Below are 7,979 nucleotides of genomic sequence, written 5' to 3' on the forward strand. Positions count from 1 at the left end.
ATGTGCTGATGATGCTCAGCTCCCCAAGCCAGCCCTGCCAAGAGCAAGCCTGGGTGATGCTTTCACCAGTGCCTCACTCCCTACAATTTTGGTGGCCAGGGTACGAGCCTCTGCCTCCACAAATGCCACCCCAGCATTATGCTGTCACCTGCATGGATGAGTTTTGCATTGTCACAGCTTTCTCCCAGCAAAACCACAGCCCCAGTTGTGCTCCACCCACTGTCTTTTGGGAGTGGGCAGTGACTTAGGGCTGTGCCCCCCGGCTCAGATTTCCCATCTTGGAGACTGTCACCAGTCGGTGGGAGCCATTATCCCCCCGCTGCCCTCCTCCTTCTCCTCCTCCCCACTGCCCCAGGTTGATGGGTGAAGAATAGACCTGTCTGATGGAGGGGCTGAGTAATTCACTGAGCCACTCCTCCCTGGCAGTGAGTAATGGTGCTTTTGTTTCCATCACCAGCACAGGCAGGACCATGTTATCTGGGAACATGATGCTCCCAGAACCAAAAGGATGGGATCTGGGGACACCTTGGGGTGACATACGGTTTCCAGCCATGCAGCATCCCTGTGACCATGGCATGGTGGGGACATCAGGGGACATCTGGGGACACCTGGATAGCACATGTCCCACCTGTCAGATCCTGAAGGCTGCAGATCCCTGCGCTCAGGGTGGTGGTGACACTGGGACACTGGGCTCGGGGTGCTGGTGGCCAGGGGACACTGTGCTCCTCTCGCCGTGCTGAGGGACCCCACGGAGCAGCAGGGCTGTGGCAAAGCATCTCTCTGCTGGGTGCCATGGAAACGTGCCTCCTAAGAAATACCTCTGCTTTCACCTGGATTCTCCCCCCTTTCCAAGAAAACATTGGAGGCCTGAAGAGTGTGACCCCAACCTTGATGGCACCCCGCAGCACCTGGCTGTGCACGGCCACCCGGGGGGCTGTTCTCTCCTCCCCCCGGTCCCCATCATGGGATCAGGTCATTTCTCAGGGCACGCAGGGCAGAGGAATCCCAGCACATCCCTCCTTCCCTCCTGCTGCTGAGTCACTCAGTGGTACCCAGGCGCAGGGCTGGCGTGCAGCTCTTGCTCCGGCACCCACACAGCAGATGGTGAACCCACCGCTCTGCGATGGTGTTTTGTGTTATTATTTTGTGGGGCTGTTATTTCAGTCCACGGTCCCTCCCTCTCCCTCCCCCTCCTCCTGCCGTGTCCTCTCACCACCTTCCCCCAGGAGGAGAGGAGCAGGCAGCAGCAGCGAGCACCAGAGATGAGCACCAGCCCCATCAGCACGGCTCCCTGGAAGGAAAAACAACAGGGAAAAGTACAGAGAAAACCTCATCTGGGCCCTGTGTTCGTGCTGCTGCAGAGCTACGGGAGGAAGCTGTGAGCATCAGTGCCACCATCAGTATCATGAGTGTGCATGACCTCAGCCCAGCTCCCAGCCACCGTGTCAGTGGGACAATTTGGTGGGATGTCCCACCTCTAAGACCTATGCTGTCCTTTGCAGAGACACAGCAACGTCCCTCGCATTGATGGCACCTGGGGAAGTCAGAAATTCGGGTCCCAAGTGGTCACCCCGTGCCCAAGCCCTCCCCATGAAGGATGCTCAGTGCTCAGGAGGAGCGCAGTGAGGAGGCTCTCAGGCACAGTTTCTCCTCCGCTTCCTTCGCGATGGCTGCGTGAAGCCAAGCTGATGGAGAAACATCCCCGCGACACTGCCAGTTCAGCAGCTCAGCTGTGCTGGGGAAAGGGGGAGAAAAAAGGCAGCGAGAGCAAGGCAGACTATAAATAAAAGCTGGAGGAGTGGGAGGCAGCAGCCACAAGGGCTCTTTGAAGCAGCGAGGGAAGCAGGTGCATGCGGGATACGGCGTTTGGTGCTTTGTGTTCCCTGAAGAACCCGGGGATCCCTAATAGCCCATCTCCGGGTGGAAGCACTGGTAGGGAGCACGTGGGGCTTCCCTGCCTCGCTGCTGAAACATCAAATGAATCTGAAATGCAAACAGTGTGCAGGGGGAGGAGATGAAGGAGGACAGAAAATGGCCTCGGAGGTGCCGAAACGCTCTGCACATCCATCAGGCTGGAGAAATAGGGGCAGAAAGCATTGGTGCTCCCTGTGCACAACGCACCAGGGAGAGAAGGAAGGGGAGGAGAGGGCGGTTCTGCAGGAATGGGCTCAGAGCTGCTCCCAAATGTGGTCAGGAGGGATGGAGCCACCCCTGGGTGGCTGGGGATGGAGACCCTTCGCTGTGTGCAATGAGACGAGGGAAGAGTGGAAGGGAAGGAGACAGATGGGCAGCAGAGGAAACATAAGTTAACTCGAAGGAAGCGGATAAACAGCAGGCACGGAGCAGATCCGAGCACATATGCTGCTCCACACACAGCCAAGCACAGAGAGGCTCCAGTGGTCCCCATCTCCCAGCTCCTGCAGCCAGGTCCTGTGATGTCGGTGGTGGGAGCTCCTGGCCACGTTTGGGAATGGAAAAGCTAAAGCTGGACCGAATGCTGCTCCTGGTGCCGGGCAGATGCAGGTGACCACGTGCTGGGTGCTAACGAGCCCCAGGCTCTCCAGTCTCGGTGAATGTCATGACCCAGATTAATTGCTCGAAAAGACACTCATAGGCTTCTAATAAAAGGGAAAAAGAAAATCACAACAAGCCCCATACAGTCCCAGCACATCCCCCCTCCTCCCCCCCCCGCAGCCCGGAAAGCCCTGCCCGTGGCAGGAATGCATGTCGGGGCCACGGGCCAACCCTCGTGCAGGGCACACACAGCAGCCCTTGTTCCCCTCTGCCGGCGCAGGGTCGCAGCCGCCGGCACAACGGGGAGGCTGTTGGGATGCCAGCGCTGTCCCTGCGGTTGCCAGCACAACCCGATGCTGCTGCAGGACCCGCTGCGTTCTGCTCTCAGCATCCTCCTTGATTGCGGCACCCCGGGTGTTTGTGGTACCCAGGGACCGGGGGATGCCCACAGGAGAGGCAGGAGGAGGAGTGGGGAGGAAGCAGATGGGAGATGTGCTGCTATCTGCCCTGCCGTGACCCAGATATCAGCACGGAGATGGGCAGAGGGAGAGCAGAGGGGAGGTGGGGATAAACGGGCTTCAGAAAAGCTTTGCCGTGGTGAGGTGGCATCTGGGAGCAGCCCAGGAAAGGCGGCATAAGAAGGAACGGCTGGGAGAGAAAACCCAAATTAGAATTAATAAGGCACAAATTGTCAGCGGTGAAAGGGATTAGCGCTGGGAAGAGGATGCCCAGGGGCACGGGGATTGGCACCCGGGTTCTGTGCTGCTCAGAGCAGCCTCTCCTACCCCAGCAGCCAGAAGCGAGCCTGCCCCATCCCTGCCCCACTCCCTTCCATAGGACAGAGCTCCGGGCACCGAAGGAACAGAGCACCGAGGGAGACAGGATTCCCTCCAAACCCTTTGGGTGCTACTGGGAAGCGGGAGGGGATCCCACAAACCCGATCCCACCCCTCACCCGTCTGCAGCCCCGCGGCTGCCCCGCTCCGATCCGCTGTGCTCGGCTGCGGCGGCGGAGGAGGGAGCGACGATGACTCAGGAGATGATGAAGCAGAGCAGAAGGAGGAGAGGAGAGGACGTGGCGGGGAGGCAGCTGCGTCCTTCAGGCCCACACCCAGCCCCCGGGACGTGACCGCGAGTGCCCTGACTCAGCCGGGGTGGGGGGAGCAGCCCCAGCATGGACCGTTTTTGTCCCCCTGCTGCATCCACCCCTCCTCCTGCTGGGGGTGGGGGGGCTGGATGTGAACACTGTTGGGCTCACGGCTCGGGTCCTTCCAGCCCCGCTGGCTCTTGCCAGTGCTCCCTTCACCCCTGTTATCCTCCTGCTGGCAGACCTGAAGGAGCCTGAGCAGATCTCCTGCGTGGGGAAACTGAGGCAGGGAGACACCAGACTTACAATGGGGACAGAGGGAAGGTGGGAGTCCACACCTCAAGCCCTCCCCTGCATCCACCTTTCTCAGTGGGGTGACCTGCACTGGGGCTGCATGCTGCGTCCCTTACCCACTGCATCCCCAACCCTCCCTGGGAGCCGAGCCTTGGCACAGGGAAGGAGCTGTTTATACAGAACAAATGGAATCCATCAAAACAAAAGGCACTGGGCCTGCTTCTATTCATTCCCCATCCCAAGCTTTGAAGCACAGCTTTACACAGCCATGGCTATTGAGAGAAAGGGAACCCATCGCGGCAGGGATGCCGACGCGAGTGCCCAAAGCACAGCTCAGGAGTGCAGTCCCGGAGCACTGCGGACTCTCTCAGCTCAGGCAGGAGCTCAGAGCCCGCACAGCCCGCTCCTCTCACCCCACCCGGGCCCACGGGCGCTGCCATCCTTGCTCTCAACCGGAGAACCTCCCCGTGCCGCGGCCGAGGTCTCCCCCTGGCGGTCCCGGCCACGCGTGGGTGCCGCCGGCTGCGCTTCAATGCGCTCCGACCATCCTCCAACGAGCCCCCATGATGAGCGCTATGCAGAGGGGAGGTTCCCAGCTATGCAGACACCCCGAGCTGCAGGCTGTGCCCCAGAGAAAGGTTTGAGCTGGCCGTGCATGCAGCAGGATGAGAAGGGCTTCGGTCGGCACCCGGGTCGCAGTCCCTGCAAGCTGAACCAGCGTCACCTTTCAGACAGAGAGGAGATCAGCCTGTTTCCCCTTTCATTTTTCCCATTCGATCTTCTGAAAACTTCATTTTAAATAAATAAATAAATGAATGAAAGCCGCCGCCGCCACTCGAGGCAGGAGGCGAGCGGGGAGATGCGGCGAGCAGGGAGCGTCCTGCCACGAGGGGGAACCCCTGGGCTGGAGAAATGCGTTCTGAAGCTCCGCACGGGCAGGCTGCGATGCTCGGCTCCCACCCGTGCCGGCACTCCGCCATCCCCAGCGCCCCGCAGCGCTCACACCGTGCGCATCCCGTGCCAAAATATCCACGTGTTGTGGCATCAGCGACGCACCACAGCGCAGCCTCATCCCTCCAACCACCCCCTGACCCAAAGAAGCACAGCCCTATAGCTGCACGCTCTGGATCTCTGGGATTCCCATCCACTCCCAGCAGCCGACCAGGTCAGGGATGAGGTTCAGATGCTGCGGGGGAGGGCTCAGAGCAGGGCAAGCTGCCTTAGCCTCTAACAGCACCGCCAGGAAAATCCATGGGCTCTGTGTGGGTGGGTCAGCCAAGCAAGGACAGCTGGGACAGTCACATCATTAAGGTGATGGAGAACCAGAAGGATCCACAGGACAACGTAGCAGGCATCCTGCAGTGCTCACACTGACATCTGTGGGTACCACTGTGCTCCATCTGAACCCCACGGAGCCAACTCTCTGAGCAGAGCACCCAGCACCCACCCCAGAGTATTTCCCTCTAAGGCCAAAGAGATGTGGGCACCAGGAGAGAAGGGCAAAGCAGAGAAAGGGGAAGAAAGATGCCATGAGGAGGATGGAAAACCAGAGGCGTGGACCAGCAGGATTAGCAATGCTAAACTTGCAGCTAAACAGGGCTTATGTCAGCATGTATTACCCGAGAGTGGCAGGAATGATGGGCTTGTTCGTCTGCCCTTTTTAAGTGGCAAATTCTCCCTCCATCCTGTTTGCTATGAATTAACTGGCATATGTCTAATCGCCTTTACGAGTGCAACTCGACTGGTAGATTAGAGCCCTGCTCCTCCTCCAAACCCAGCTCAGTGCTGTGCTCAGCACTGCAACCTGGCTGCTGCCAGGCACCAAGAGGGCACGGGGCACAGCCCCAGCAGAAAATATCATGCAGTAACACATCAAGAAACTTCACTGCTATCAGTCACCAAGGCAGTCTAGACACTGGTGCTATGAGATAAGCCCTGCAAATGTGTCACCTGGTAAACTCATCTCATAGGTGGAGACAAGGAGACATCGCCAGTGGCTGTGTGAGCGATCAAGGAGAGCCAGACTTCTGACTCTTCTTCGCCCAGCAACCTGCAGTGTGTGAGCACAGTGCTGATTTCCATGGGAGTCACAAGGAGCATTAAAATCTGCTTTATTCAGGCAGCCCTGCTAGCAGAGAGCCAGCATGGTGAAACCCAAGGCACTTATTAAACAAGGAAGGAGGTGATGCTTCGCTGTCACCAGCTCCATGCTCAGCAGCACTGAGCCCTTTGCTGGGTCACCAGCCAGGGCCCAACCTGCTGCTCTGCGTGGCTCTGCCATCTCCCCAGCCGGTGTTGGCAGGGGAAGCGTGCAATGGAACGTGATGATGCCCAGCTGGCCTTGTGCTGTGCTGGGGGATGGGGAAGGGGAGAGGAGCTGGCTGTGAACAGAGCAGCAGGACGCAGCGTGCCCGAGGGGTGCTTGCTGCCTGATGGCTCGGCCAGATGCTGCTTGCACGGTGGGGACTGGGAAGGGCTGTGCACAGTGAGCTGCCTTGTGTTGTGCTGGGGATGCGGCTGGGGGCTGAGCATCCCTCCTGCCTTGGGAGGATGCTGAGAGCCAGGCAGGTAGGGATGCTGGGGTGCTGGAAGCCAAGGAGAAAGGATCTCTATGTGGGAAATCTGAATCAAGGCCCTGTTTAATCAGTGTTGTTCTCGTTCTCCAGCCCTGCTAAGTGAGATTGGCTCACGGCCCTTCCTCTTCCTACAGTGAGCTGGTGTTGAACAGGAATGATCCACGCAGGGCCAGCCCCCAGCGCCTTGTGCCTGCCCCGTGAGCTCCATTCCATGCAAACCACCCAGAGAAAGCTACCTCTAATTAAAGGGTGGCGTTAAAAATATCCATTGTCCATAAACAGAGGGAGGCAGACAGGGAAAAGGCACATGCCAGAGTGACTGACGCCCCGGGAGGGAGACGAGATTAAGAGCGACTCAGCCTCACACATACACAGCATTCAAAATAGACGAGCATATGCCTGACACGAACCAGGGAAGAGCGATGGGGCGGGCGTAGGAGTGGGGTCATGGGCTGTGACACCGGGGAGCAACAGCTTGTCTAGACTGTGGCTGGCAAAAATAAAGAGATGCTGAATTAAGCTTGGAGAGGCACTGCAGTGGGAGCACAAGCACTGAACGCCGTGCCCCCCCCTCCCCATTCCATGGGCCTGGCACAGCACAGCATCACCAAGAGCGAGGGCTGGCACTGACCTGACACAGGGGAAGGTGCAGATGGACAGCTCAAGGCTACAGACGGCCTCACACAGGTGTCACAGCTCAGTGCCAGCATCCTCAGGGCCACAGAAGAACAGCATTCCTGCCCACGTGCATTGCTGTTGGAAGTCACCATGACAGGCGCAGGCTGTTGGAGCAGCTTCTTCCCAGCAGGGCTTGAACCTCCGTTCAGCCCCTCCAGGCACTGTGAGCTCAGAGAAGATGGCCTTTCCCTTTGAGCTGCCTTCAGACCCCAAACACTGTGTTTGTGCCTACAGCCTTCAGGTGTTCCTCTCCCAAGTTGCTCCCCATCACCTTCCTCCCCTCCTTGCAGTGAGAATGCCCGTCCCTGCTCCCTGGCAGAGCGTGCTCTCCTTCCCTCCCCTCCTGCAGATTTCTTGAGGGTGGATGGGAAGAGCTTCAGCAACTGATGAGATCATGGGAAGAGGCAGTTTTGTGCTGCCCCTCATCACGCCTGAATACATCCCTGCATGCACAGGGCTGCTCTCAGTGCATATTTTATTCTAGCTACTTGTTTCACCGCTAAATAATGAAAGGGGAGCTCCATTTGTGTGTGAAAATCAATGCTGTACACTGCAGCACTTTGCCATCCCGGTTTGACGGGCACAGTGGTTCTCATATAATATTGATTGTGACTCCTTTTGCTTGCCGAGCTTCACATCTCCAATGGCTCTGCTGTGCCATGACACAGCCGTGGGGCAGCACACAGGGCTGGGCATAGAAATGAGGTGATATTCCAGATCTCATTCCCTGGTGTTGTCCTCTGAGATCACTGATTGCAGCCTGTGGTGCTGGATTTTACATCTCTATCCCTTCAGACCAAAGGAAGCAGGTTAAAATGACTCCTTGCTCAA

The sequence above is a fragment of the Lagopus muta genome, chromosome 22 (assembly GCF_023343835.1).
Source record: "Lagopus muta isolate bLagMut1 chromosome 22, bLagMut1 primary, whole genome shotgun sequence".
In the NCBI taxonomy this organism is placed as follows: domain Eukaryota; kingdom Metazoa; phylum Chordata; class Aves; order Galliformes; family Phasianidae; genus Lagopus; species Lagopus muta.